Source organism: Pelophylax lessonae, assembly GCF_965119305.1.
Source record: "Pelophylax lessonae genome assembly, chromosome: 13".
Lineage (NCBI taxonomy): Eukaryota > Metazoa > Chordata > Amphibia > Anura > Ranidae > Pelophylax > Pelophylax lessonae.
In genome coordinates, this window is record NC_138780.1 from 202,938,376 (window position 1) to 202,951,348 (window position 12,973).

The 12,973-nt window shown below is 43.3% G+C and overlaps 1 protein-coding gene and 1 pseudogene across 2 annotated transcripts in view; one reads left to right on the forward strand and one right to left on the reverse strand.

The window, feature by feature from the left end:
• Positions 1 to 12,973, reverse strand: part of LOC309569498 (NACHT, LRR and PYD domains-containing protein 12-like) — a 1,417,729-nt gene that overhangs the window by 84,211 nt on the left and 1,320,545 nt on the right. The window lies entirely within an intron of this gene.
• On the forward strand, positions 435 to 4,448 carry LOC309569873 (annotated as a pseudogene). Its single transcript has 3 exons — positions 435 to 440; positions 2,654 to 2,891; positions 3,712 to 4,448. The product of its transcript is annotated as an uncharacterized misc_RNA (transcript).

Sequence of the window (12,973 nt, forward strand, 5' to 3'; positions counted from 1 at the left end):
ATACTACTATTTTCTGGATTGTGTGTGTGTGGTGTTGAAAGACAAATGTGGAGGTATTAGGGCAGGTATTGCCTTAAACCCCAGTGTCTGTATAACCTGCTGAGTGTTCTTTGGATTAGGGAGTCAGAGAAAGACTAGCCTATATTCACTCGTTCAGAAGACGTTCGAACGAAGTATAGAACAGATTAAAGACATGTCATAATAAGTACCGTTGTAATAAAGAAACTGAGTTCTTGATCCCGGAATCTCCAAATATTGTCATTTCTTAAAGTGGTAACGAGAAATAATAAAATGGGAAATTTAATTGATAAGAATGTTTTGCCCATTATGAATGACTTAGGGCTTACAAAAACTAAAGCAAAAATGTATTAAAAATAGCAAAGAAAACAGGCTTAAATGTTTCTAAATTGCATTCAGGTGCACCCATCGTTAAGATGATGGTGAGTGGTGATCCAGACGCCCTCAAATATCATGTAAAATGGTGCAAAATTACTAAAAAAGCGTATGAAGAGGATCCCTCTAAATGGTGGCCACCAGAGGGCTATTTTGAGTACGCCTAAAAATTGATGCCTTGTTTAACTTGCTATTTAAAATGTCTGATTATGGGGGAATTAAATGTCTAGCAGCACGGGAAGGAAAAAAAATAGGTGAAGCCCCTCCCTATAAAATGTGTTCAGAAAAAACTACTTTAACATATAGATGAGGAAGAGTAATAGAAACAGTTTTATCAGGGAAAACGTAGTTTGCCGTAGTTGGCAGGACACTTTGTGGTTATTTTTTATATATAGAATTATAGAGAATGAGAATTTACATTTTGCTCATAAGTCCCTGTACGAAAGGAAGCTCTGCTGCAAAATTTTGGAAATTGGCTACTTGCCAATTGAGGGTTCAACAATAAATATCTTCGTTCCCGTTATAGTTATGGAATTTATTTTTGCACAGAAAGGGTTACCGCAATTAGTGTGACCATTGGACACTGTTGGCACCAAGGCAAAAGTTTCAAATCAGACTTTTTATCTGATTATAGTTTTTGAATGGTATTTTAGGGGTGTCCTCTATTCAAGGAGGGGAACCTCTGGTCAGATTTTTGTAAAAATGACACGGAAAAAAAAAAGAAGAACGTTTTTTTTATAAGTTTGGCACGGAGCCAAAAAAATGTTTTAGTTTTATAGTTTTATCTGATTTTAGCATACAAGTGGTATCTGATGTGCCATCTCTACTGATGCGTTTTTTTTAGCGTCCTAGTGGACGAGGAGACAAAGCCATCTTCGTTTCTTGTTTTTCAGTCCAGGTAACTGACCTGGTGTAGAAATGCCCTTAAAAATAGGTGATGGAGGTTAGTATACAGCAAGGATAGGGAAAGTTTATGTCCCTTAGAAGCCCCAAGAAATTAGGGCAATTGTAGAAGATCTCCCAAACATTGCCAAGAGTCTTAAAAGAAATGGTACAAAAGGTTGATGTGAATGGAGAAAACTCAGCAAGCTACATATATAGATATGTGGATTTTGATTGTGCAGTACCTGAGGAAAAAAATATGCGTATGTATGGAACACATTTGCAGTAAATAAATAAGTGCGCATGAATCAGGGATATTGAGAATACAGGCAGATGGCCAAAATACGTATAAAACAAAGATTGATACAATAAAATTCCAAAGAAATGGGTAAAAAGTATGTTTGATAAAGGACAGGATATGCGAATGTTATTGGATGTTGTTTAGAAGGAAGGTGAGGATATGTTGAACTATTGGAATAGATTCAAAGATGCTATATAGAAGCATAGTGATTGGGTGACTGAAAGTGAAGATGACATGAAACAACCTAAAGTGATAAATATTTTTGTAAGTGGATTGTTGTCTGAGATTAGAAAAGAAATAGAGCTACGCATAGCGGGCTGGAGAATTAAACCTGTCCCTGAGTTGGTTGACATAGCACAGATAGCTTGTGAAGTGTTACAAAAAGAAAGGGAAAAAAATAGAGAGAAAGGAAAAAACTAAAATAATGTATATGCAAGTCCCTGAGGTAAAGGAAAAGGTACATAACCCAGGGGAATGTCAGTTTTTACAGTACAGGTCACGGAACCCCCTTATCCCCCGTCAGGAGTAGTGTACATTTCCAATTTTGGGGTCCCCTAGGCCAAAAGGGAGAACTGGAGATCCAAAGAGGGGCAGTGTAGGACCCCTACAGGAATTGTTGAAAGGACAAACAAAAAGCAATTATAAATTCACTTTAGAAGAGTTAACCCCTTCAGTTATGGAAGCATTTAAACAAATCAAGCAATCTTTGCTAACAGTGCCCAGTCTTGGTTTGTCAGACTATAGCAAAGATTTCTATTTATTTTGCACAGAAATAAAGAGAAATGCGAATAGGGTGTTAACACAACACTTCTGTGCCAGACATCGCCCAGTGGGGTACTACAGTTACCCATTGGACAGCGTTGCCAGGGGGCTACCTGGATGTCCAAAAGCAGTAGCGGCGGCTGCCCTACTGGTTGGAAAAAACTGTAGACATTGTATTAGGCAACACTTTGTATTTGATGTGCCCCCGTGATTTGGAGGCTATGTTAAATAGTGCCTATACTAAACACTTCACAGTACAAAAGGATAGCACATTATCATTTGATTTTGTTATCAGCCTCCAATCTCAAAATTCAGCGCTGCCAGACTCTGAATCCGGCTACTTTTCTATCGGAAGCTGACAGTGAGGAAATTGATGATTCTGAATACCTGATACATGATTGTGCTACCTCTAATGATGAAGTAACAAAATCCAGATCTGATCTTCAGGATGAATCCATTGCTGGTCTGCCTGTATGTGCAGACTTGTTGGTAGATGGCTCATCCCTCAGACGACCTGATGGGTTAACATTAGCTGCCTGTGTGGTAGTAAACGGTGAGAGCCGACTACTGCATACTGAAATTCTGCTAAATTCTAAGTCAACGCAGGCTGCGGAACTTACAGCTCTCTGTGTTGCATTGGAGCTAGCAGAATGAGATACGGTAAATATCTACAGTGATTCTGCTTATGCTGTGGGTATATTGCACAGCTTTGCACAATTATGGCAGGGAAGGGGTTACCTGATAGCAACAGGAACACCCATTCAACACAAAGAGTTAATTGTCAGACTGTTGTTTGCAGTCCAATCGCCTCTTAAAGTAACAGTAATTAAATGTAAAGCACATACTGGGTTTAATGACAGTGTATTGGTTGGAAATGCTTTGGCCGATAAATATGCTAAAGAAGCTATTTACTCTTATCAGCCGCCTGCAGTCCCTACATTTTTAGTCACAAATCTTCAAGTGGACCATGGGGTTATCAAGGCCCTACAGGAGAATTCACCCCACTGATCCACTTGGTCTGTCAAAGGAGCTGTTTGCGGACCAGATGGCCTGTGGAGGTTGAATGATAAACTGGTTGCTTCACCGACTCTTTTTCCTTCATTATTTGCCTTGAGCCATGGGCCTTGCCATGTCTCAACAGGAGGGGTTGTGAACAAACAGTGGTGGGCACAAGGTTTTTACACATATGCTGCTAAACAAGTTAATGAATGTACTGTATGTCAAATGCATAACATAGGTAAACCAGTGCCTACCCCTATGAAACACATTTCGCATACTGAGGAGCCGTTTAAAATTTTTGCAGATTGACTTCTCAGATATGCCCCCTTGTGGCCGATTCAAGTATCTTTTAGTTTGCAAATATTGTTAAGTAGTTAAGTGTCTTACTAGAGAATTGATTCCTAGGTTTGGTATGGGAGCTGTGATCTCTTCAGACAGAGGTACACACTTTGATAACAAACTAATAGCAGAGGTAGTAGGTATCTTAGGTCTGAAACAAAAGTTACACACACCTTATATAGACCACAGGTTAGTGGGATGGGTGGAACACAGTAAACAAACCGTAAAAAAGTATCTGGCCAAGATGACTACTAATGGAAAGAGCACATGGGTAGAAGCATTGCCTATAGCCCTAGCAACTATCAGGACTACCCCAAAGGAGAAGATGTATTGTTTGGGCGCCCTCCTAAAAGACTTCCTACAGCTTCTGTAACATCAGTAACAGTGACTTTAAGACTTTAACACAAACGTGTTTTCTGATACTTTTTCCAAAGCAGGACAACCAGTGGACCTAAGTGAAAAGACTCATGGACTAAATTCTGGAGAGTGGGTGTACATCAAGAATCACACCCCCAGGACTACTCTGTCCCATAAGTGGAAAGGACCGTTCCAGATTATTCTTGTGTCTCCCACAGCTGTAAAGCTAAAGGACTACAAGTATTGGGTGCATGGTTCCTATTGTAAGAAAGCAGTAGCTTTGAACAAACATACAAGCCAGTGTACTGCTGGCAAGGACTTTTCTGTACCTTTACCTCCTAGGTCATCTCCATCATTGACTCAGGCTCGAGCCAGAAGACTACGAATACGGAAGAATGTCTCTTACAGTACCTAGAGCTGATATGCATCTCTGAGGAATTATCCTGAGTGGAGGAGCCTTGGTGTGGATCACAGTCATGATGTATGAATGGACTCGCATGATAAAAAAAGGTGAGACGCATGATACCTTTTTCCTCAATGCTACTGTAATGACTAAAAAGTTACATTGCCCCAGAGTCTGGAGTGGAGCAAAGGCTGAAGAGTGTAACGTTCATGCGTTTTTGTTAGTTGATGGATTTACAGCTGCAGAATTATTACACTCAGTAGCCTTGTAGAGAATCTGTTGAACAAACATATCCAACTCTCAGGACTTCATCACCGTGTACAGCCTGTTATATACCATATATATATATTAATAGATGTTTAATGGAGGGATAGAATATATGAGGATATATAGATGAGAGACAGGCTATTGTATGGTGAGCACTAGAAGTAGTATTAGGAGAGTTGCAGATGATGGTAAGCAGATAGGTTCTGATGTCAAGTATAGTGCAGATGGTAAGAGGACACAGATGGAGTATACTTAGACAGAGTAACCTAGTGCAAGGATAGTTGAAGGTAGTCCCAAGAGCTAACAGTCTATGCAGATGATAGTGAATAGATAGATACAGATAGTCTTGGTAATTGCAGTAGATGACAGTAGGAGATTGGTTAGTAAGAATCCCCTGTGGGGTACTTATCACTTAGATAGGTTAGTAGTAACAGTGTCCATTGGAGAGAGGTGATCCCGTAGCGAGATACGGATCACCAGCGAGGTTTCCGGCTTCAGTTCAGCAAGGGAGAATGTCAGCAGCTCCGACTTCACAGGAGGAGGTGCGGTGAACATGTGGTTTGAACGAGCGATGAGTGAGAGCAAACCGGCGATTGAAATAGCCGCTCATAGCGGCGCTCGGCAATGATGTCATCCGGTCTTAAAGGTATATGCGTCCCTTGTTACACAAGATGGGACGCAATTAGCAGAGGAGAAATATGGAGACAAGGGTACCAGAGGTACCAGAACATTACAAAGAGAGACTTACATGCTAAACTGAGACAACCCTTCTAGAATTCCTTTGTGGCTATGCAGTTGCAAGCTGCCAAGAAGTTGGAAATCACTAAATGTTGGATATGCACACACTCACCTATCTTGCATAAGACTTTGCCCTTACTAGGTATACCCAGTACCCTAGCTGAGATAGAAGACGGTGCTCACTTTGGTAATATCAGTGCTAAGATGGTTGATAAGGCCATTTCACTGCTACTATTTACCAATGCCCCAATGAGAATACCAGCAGTATGTATTAACTTTACCCGTATTTATCCGCCAGAACTACTTGAGAAAGGTTTCAAGAATACTGATCGAGTGATTGGAGACTCTCAGTAAATGGATAATGCGGATGTCAGGTATTGGTTTGATGGTAAAGATTTTATGTGGAGTACAGATCGATATCAGGAATGATTTCACACATCGCCAACATGCACGCCAGAATAATTTGAAGTTATTAATGTGCCTGCCACATGGTATATGAGTGACAATGAGTTTAAAGATACACAATTGCATAAAATCCCTGTCCATTTCTTCAAAAAAGAGCCCTCACTGAACAGGACATTCCAGTACAGGCTATTCCTGGACAAGTGGAAGATGATACTAGCAAAAATGAGGAGACTAAAGCTGACGCTGAAGAAGAGACTAATCTTGAAATACTGACACCTATTCCAACCCAGAATGAAGGCCCAGAAAGAAATGATGATAATACTGATATTGAGTCCCATGATAGAGAGATAAGACCAATATTTTCTATACCTTGGGTGAATAGATGTTGTATTAAAAAAGCTTTCAGTTTTATTATAGATTTAGCTGATTTAATGGTTTAACATAACTGCTCTGTATGACAGAAATTCCATATTAATGGCCACTGAATTAAAAATGATTACAAAGGAGATTTTGCAACACCGGCTGGTGTTGGATTACCTTACTGCTAGTCAGGGAGGAATGTGTACCGTAGTGGGAAACCTCATGCTGCAATTACATAGGAAATGATACAAAAGCCGAAGATGCCATCATTTCACATGTAGAAAGGGCGCAGCAATTAAAACTGGATTTTCGTAGAGAACATACCTAAACCGCTTGGATTGGAGGTAGCTGGGAAAGTTGACTCTTGGCTAAAACCTGTCAACTGGTTTACTGGTATTGGGAGGGTGGTTCGCAGGTATATTGCATGGTATCCTGTATATTGTTGGAGTTATAGTATTGATCATACTGGTAGTTAAATGTGCACCAATGCTATGCAAATGCTGCTTGAAAATGACTTCAAATACTTGTGATGATCGTACTAATACTGGTTCTTTTGAGCTCTCGAGGTCTTGCATAAAGACGGCCCATGAGATGGTTACCCGCATACCCGAAAACCAACTTAAAGACACAGAAGAAGTTTAAAAGTATAAAAGAAAAGACACAGATGAATTCTAAACTCAGGAGGGACTGTCGAGATGAGAACATATTGAGGACTCTTAAAGACTTATATTATATTATATATTCATATATCCATATTCAGTATAGCAGTCTAGAGTCCCCTCTTAATTCCTGAATATACTTAAAGATCATAGTTTTAGAAATTCAGTCTTGAGTCGGTTATGTTGTCTTTATTATGAATATGTGTCAAGTATAACATGAAATGTTCTTCCAAAAATGATCAGATTCCCGGAAAGAGATGTTTATGAAAACAAGCCCCTTATTACCGTAAAATGTAAAAAGCCCCCAATCAATAATTTTTAATTGTCAGACTAACTTTTCACTCGACGTTATTATAATGTCAAGCTGACCATATGTGGAATTAGACTGTGTTGTGAAATCTTGTGCAATATTGTGAAACTTTGTGTAATCTGTAACTTGGGCTTGTGCCCATTTATGTATTATAAAATCTGTAACCAAAGTATAATCTGGGTCACATTTCTGTTGGAAGAGGTGGACCCGCTGTATGGCGTATATTCTGAGTAAACATATGGAGACGAATGCAAACCTGATTGGCGTAGATTATTTCATGGTTCAAACTTAACATTTGAACTTAACATGAACTTAACATATAGTGTAGGTTTTATTTTTTTTTTCATGCAGCCTGTGGGCTGAACGAAAAAAAAAAGAGAACCTAACAGAAATCACCACAGGAAAATTGTGTAGTATACCCACCATTAACCGCCCCAACATTCAAACCTACTTGAGGGAAGCCCCAGCGATTAGGTTGCACGGTGCAACATGCGCCAATTTGTAATTCAAGAAGGTGACTAAATAGTGGCACGCTTGTGTAAAAGTTGTCCACGTACAAATGGTACCCATGTTTCCTTTCCAGACAAGGGTGACACCAAGTCCCAAACTATCTTGTCGCTGCTCCCTATGTAGTCTGGGCAGTTGGGGGGCTCCACAGTGCTATCTTTTCCCTCGTAGACCCGGAAACTAACTGTATAGCCTTGTACAGTTTGACCCCGTATCTGGCACGCTTGCTGGGGAGGTACTGTTTCATAGCAAGGCAGCCAGTAAACTTAATCAGGGACTCATCAATGCAGACAAATTGTTTGGGGGTAAACAAGGCTGAAAACCCCTGATTGAAGTGGTCTACGAGGGGCTGAATTTTGTGGAGCCGATCATATTCAGGGTCTCCCCGGGGACGACCGATTTCATTGTCGTTGAAATGCATAAATCACAGAATTTGCTCGTATCTCGCCCTGGACATGGAGGCAGAGTAGACGTGCATATGGTGAATTGGGTTAGTGGACCAATATACAGTGCCTTGCGAAAGTATTCGGCCCCCTTGAACTTTGCGACCTTTTGCCACATTTCAGGCTTCAAACATAAAGATATAAAACTGTAATTTTTTGTGAAGAATCAACAATAAAGTGGGACACAATCATGAAGTGGAACGAAATTTATTGGATATTTCAAAACTTGTTAACAAATAAAAAACTGAAAAATTGGGCGTGCATTCAGCCCCTTTACTTTCAGTGTAGTAAACTCTCTCCAGAAGTTCAGTGAGGATCTCTGAATGATCCAATGTTGACCTAAATGACTAATGATGATAAATAGAATCCACCTGTGTGTAATCAAGTCTCCGTATAAATGCACCTGCACTGTGATAGTCTCAGAGGTCCGTTTAAATCGCAGAGAGCATCATGAAGAACAATGAACACACCAGGCAGGTCCGAGATACTGTTGTGGAGAAGTTTAAAGCTGAATTTGGATAAAAAAGATTTCCCAAGCTTTTAACATCCCAAGGAGCACTGTGCAAGCGATAATATTGAAATGGAAGGAGTATCAGACCACTGCAAATCTACGAAGACCTGGCCATCCCTCTAAACTTTCAGCTCATACAAGGAGAAGACTGATCAGAGATGCAGCCAAGAGGCCCATGATCACTCTGGATGAACTGCAGAGATCTACAGCTGAGGTGGGAGACTCTGTCCATAGGACAACAATCAGTCGTATACTGCACAAATCTGGCCTTTATGGAAGAGTGGCAAGAAGAAAGCCATTTTTTAAAGATATCCATAAAAAGTGTCGTTTAAAGTTTGCCACAAGTCACCTGGGAGACACCAAACATGTGGAAGAAGGGGCTCTGGTGAGATGAAACCAAAATCAAACTTTTTGGCAACAATGCAAAACGTTATGTTTGGCGTAAAAGCAACACAGCTCATCACCCTGAACACACCATCCCCACTGTCAAACATGGTGGTGGCAGCATCATGGTTTGGGCCTGCTTTTCTTCAGCAGAGACAGGGAAGATGGTTAAAATTGATGGGAAGATGGATGGAGCCAAATACAGGACCATTCTGGAAGAAAACCTGATGGAGTCTGCAGACTGAGACTGGGACGGAGATTTGTCTTCCAACAAGACAATGATCCAAAACATAAAGCAAAATCTACAATGGAATGGTTCACAAATAAACATATCCAGGTGTTAGAAGGGCCAAGTCAAAGTCCAGACCTGAATCCAATCGAGAATCTGTGGAAAGAACTGAAAACTGCTGTTCACAAACGCTCTCCATCCAACCTCACTGAGCTCGAGCTGTTTTGCAAGGAGGAATGGGCAAAAATTTCAGTCTCTTGATGTGCAAAACTGATAGAGACATACCCCAAGCGACTTACAGCTGTAATCGCAGCAAAAGGTGGCGCTACACAGTATTAACTTAAGGGGGCTGAATAATTTTGCACGCCCAATTTTTCAGTTTTTTATTTGTTAACAAGTTTTGAAATATCCAATAAATTTCGTTCCACTTCATGATTGTGTCCCACTTGTTGATTCTTCACAAAAAATTACAGTTTTATATCTTTATGTTTTGAAGCCTGAAATGTGGCAAAAGGTTGCAAAGTTCAAGGGGGCCGTACACTTTCGCAAGGCACTGTAGCCGCAATTCACTGTAGCCGCAATTCACTCTTTTTGGCTATGCCCATGTTGATGGAAAGGCCCAGAAAGATTTTAAAATTGGGAACTGTTAAAGGTTTCCAGCCAAATGGTCTGGCAAGGGGCAAATTTGGGTTGGCGGCAATGAATTGACGTGCATATAAATCTGATTGATCCACAATAGATCTGAAAAGATCTTCCGTGAAGAACAGCTCATAAAAATTCAGGGGCCTAAAATTCCAGGTTGGGCAGTGAATGGGGTAAGTACGGGCGCTGTAGTATCAGTGGGTTGCTGATTGGGATATGCCAGCGCATCAGGGAGAGCACTATGGGCTCTATGGGCCTGTCTTCCAATACGCGGTTGCTGTGGGCCACTACTCGTGCTAGCCACCACACCAGCTTCAACTGCACTTACGGGACTCGCCACGTCACTAAGTGTTACTGCAGTGCTGGTTGTACTAGGTCCAGGGTGTATTAGGCCGCTGGTGCTTGCCAGGCCACCAGAAGGATGAGCGGCACTAGTACCGACACTCTGCTCCATACGAGCATGCTGCAATCTCTGCACCTCAGCAACTCCAGAATGGGGTCAGGTTCTAACAGGGACCCATCCGTCATCAGAGCTGTCTGTCAGGGAGCCACTGCTCTCTTCAGGTTCGTATACTGACCTTGATTCTGCCAGTGAGGCTTCCCCTTCGCTCTCATCTGACATGGTCAGTATACTGTAAGCCTCTGCACTACTGTACCAATGTTTAGTCATTTTAGTAACTAGAGTTGAGCGGACACCTGGATGTCCGTGTTCGGCGGGTTCGGCCGAACTTTAAAAAAAAGTCCGGGTCCGTGTCCCGGACTTTTGCCGAACTTTTCCCTGGACACCGAACCCTATTGAAGTCAATGGGGACCCGAACTTTCAGGCACTAAAATGGCTCTAAAACACCAAAGGAAAGGGCTAGAGTGCTGCAAATGGCAGCAAAACGTATTTAAGAGCATGGCAAGTGCTCTGCAAACAAATGTGGATAGGGAAATAACTTTAAACAACAAAAAAAAACAGAAAAATAAAACAATGTTCTTCATCTGTGACGGACGAGGCCCATATGGAGTAGGAAGGAGGTTGAGGTGGTGGTGGATGTGGCAATGTCATAGGCTAATCACCTAGGGCACATTAGCATTATCGCTCTGTTTGCCAGTGAGGAGATAGGAAAGATCTCCCTCGGACCTGCTCTGCTCTATTTCACTTTGCCAGCAGGGAGAGTAATGTATCGGGGCCATGTACATGTAGGCAAACACATGCATGTGTATTTCAACTTTGGGGTGCACACCCTAATGCAATAGGCTGCGCACACCTATGGGCGGTGTAGGTGGAAGCGGTGGTGGAGGAGGACCAGGGCCGGATTAAGAGCATCATGGGCTTGGTGCTGAGGATTTTGAAGGGCCTTAAGGGCCGTGCCTTGGCATGCACCCAGAGGAGGAAGGGTGCAGCCATGCATGCCTAATTCAACATGGGATGCTGTCTCTGAAGCTCATAAACACATCCATGCATCGGCAACTGTCCCTACTTGTCCGGCCTTCGTGCTGTGTGGGGAGGATCTGAGGGAGCTGCCTGGGGAAGCGAGCATAGAAGCCAGACTTCTGTGTTTACAAGTGACAGAAGAGCGGTCACAGTGAATATGGCCAACCCGGGGCCTATATAAAAGGTAGGGGCCTGGAGCTGCAGCTCCAATAGCCCCTACGTTAATCTGGCCCTGAGGAGGAGGACGAGGTAGCCAACACTGCTTCTTTTCACAAATTTTAAATGAGGGTACACCCCAAAAGAGTGAGAAAGAGCAAAAATGGAACAATGGGTGGGTAAGGTCGGTATCCATCGCTATTCTGCACAAGGTATGGAAAAGTCCCGTGGGATCCATGCCTGGTTCATTTTAATGAACGTGAGCTTGTCCACATTGTCTCTGGACAGGCGGCTGCGCTTGTCTGTTATAACGCCCCCAGCCGTGCTAAATACCCGTTCAGATAATACACTGGCTGCAGGGCACGCCAGCACCTCCAAGGCGTAAAGGGCAAGCTCAGGCCATGTGCCCAATTTGGAGACCCAGAAGTTGAAGGAGGCAGACCCGTCATTCACTACATGTAGGCGTGTGCACACATACTGCTCCACCATGTTGGTAAAATGCTGCCTCCTGCTAAGACGTTCCATCTGAGCTGCTGGTGCTGCTGTTTGTTGTGGCGTGCTGACAAAGCTTTTCCACATTTCGGCCATGCTAACCCTGCCTTCTGAGGTGCTGGCGGTGCCCTGGTTGCGTTGGCGACCTCTTCCTCCTCCTCCTCCTCCTCCTCTGCCTTGTGCTTCCACTGTGGCCCCGCTGTCAGGTGGGAATGCCAGCAGCATCGCGTCTACCAACGTGCGCTTGTACTCGCGCATCTTGCGATCGCGCTCCAGTGAGTGAATTAGGGACGGTACGTTGTCCTTGTAACGGGGATCCAGCAGCGTGGCCACCCAGTAATCAGCACAAGTTAGAATGTGGGCAACTCGGCGGTCGTTGTGGAGACACTGCAGCATGTAATCGCTCATGTGTGCCAGGCTGCCCAGAGGCAACGAAAGACTGTCCTCTGTGGGAGGTGTATCGTCCGTGTCCTCTGTATCCCCCCAGCCACGCACCAGTGATGGCCATGAGCTGGCCTGGGTGCCACCCTGCTGTGAACATGGTTCCATCTCCTCCTCCAGCTCCTCCTCCTCATCCTCCAGAACTGTGCCCCTGCTGGACAATTGTGTCCCTGGCGTTTGTGTGTGCAGGAACCCACCCTCGGAGCCCCTTGGGAATGACTGCCCTGAAACCCTTGGAAATGTTACCTCTTCATCCTCCTCCTCCTCCTCATCCTGTGCCACATCCTCTTTCATCATCGCCCAAATTGTTTTTTCAAGGAGGCATACTGGCCATGTTGGTGGAGTACTCAAAACAGCGCAACAAGGCACACAGGTCTTGCATGGAGGCCCAGTTATTGGTGGTGAAGTGGTGCTGTTCCGCAGAGCGACTCACGCGTGCGTGCTGCAGCTGAAATTTCACTATGGCCTGCTGCTGCTCGCACAGTCTTTGCAGCATGTGCAAGGTGGAGTTCCACCTTGTGGGCACGTCACATATGAGGCGGTGAGCGGGAAGGCCGAAGTTACGCTGCAGCG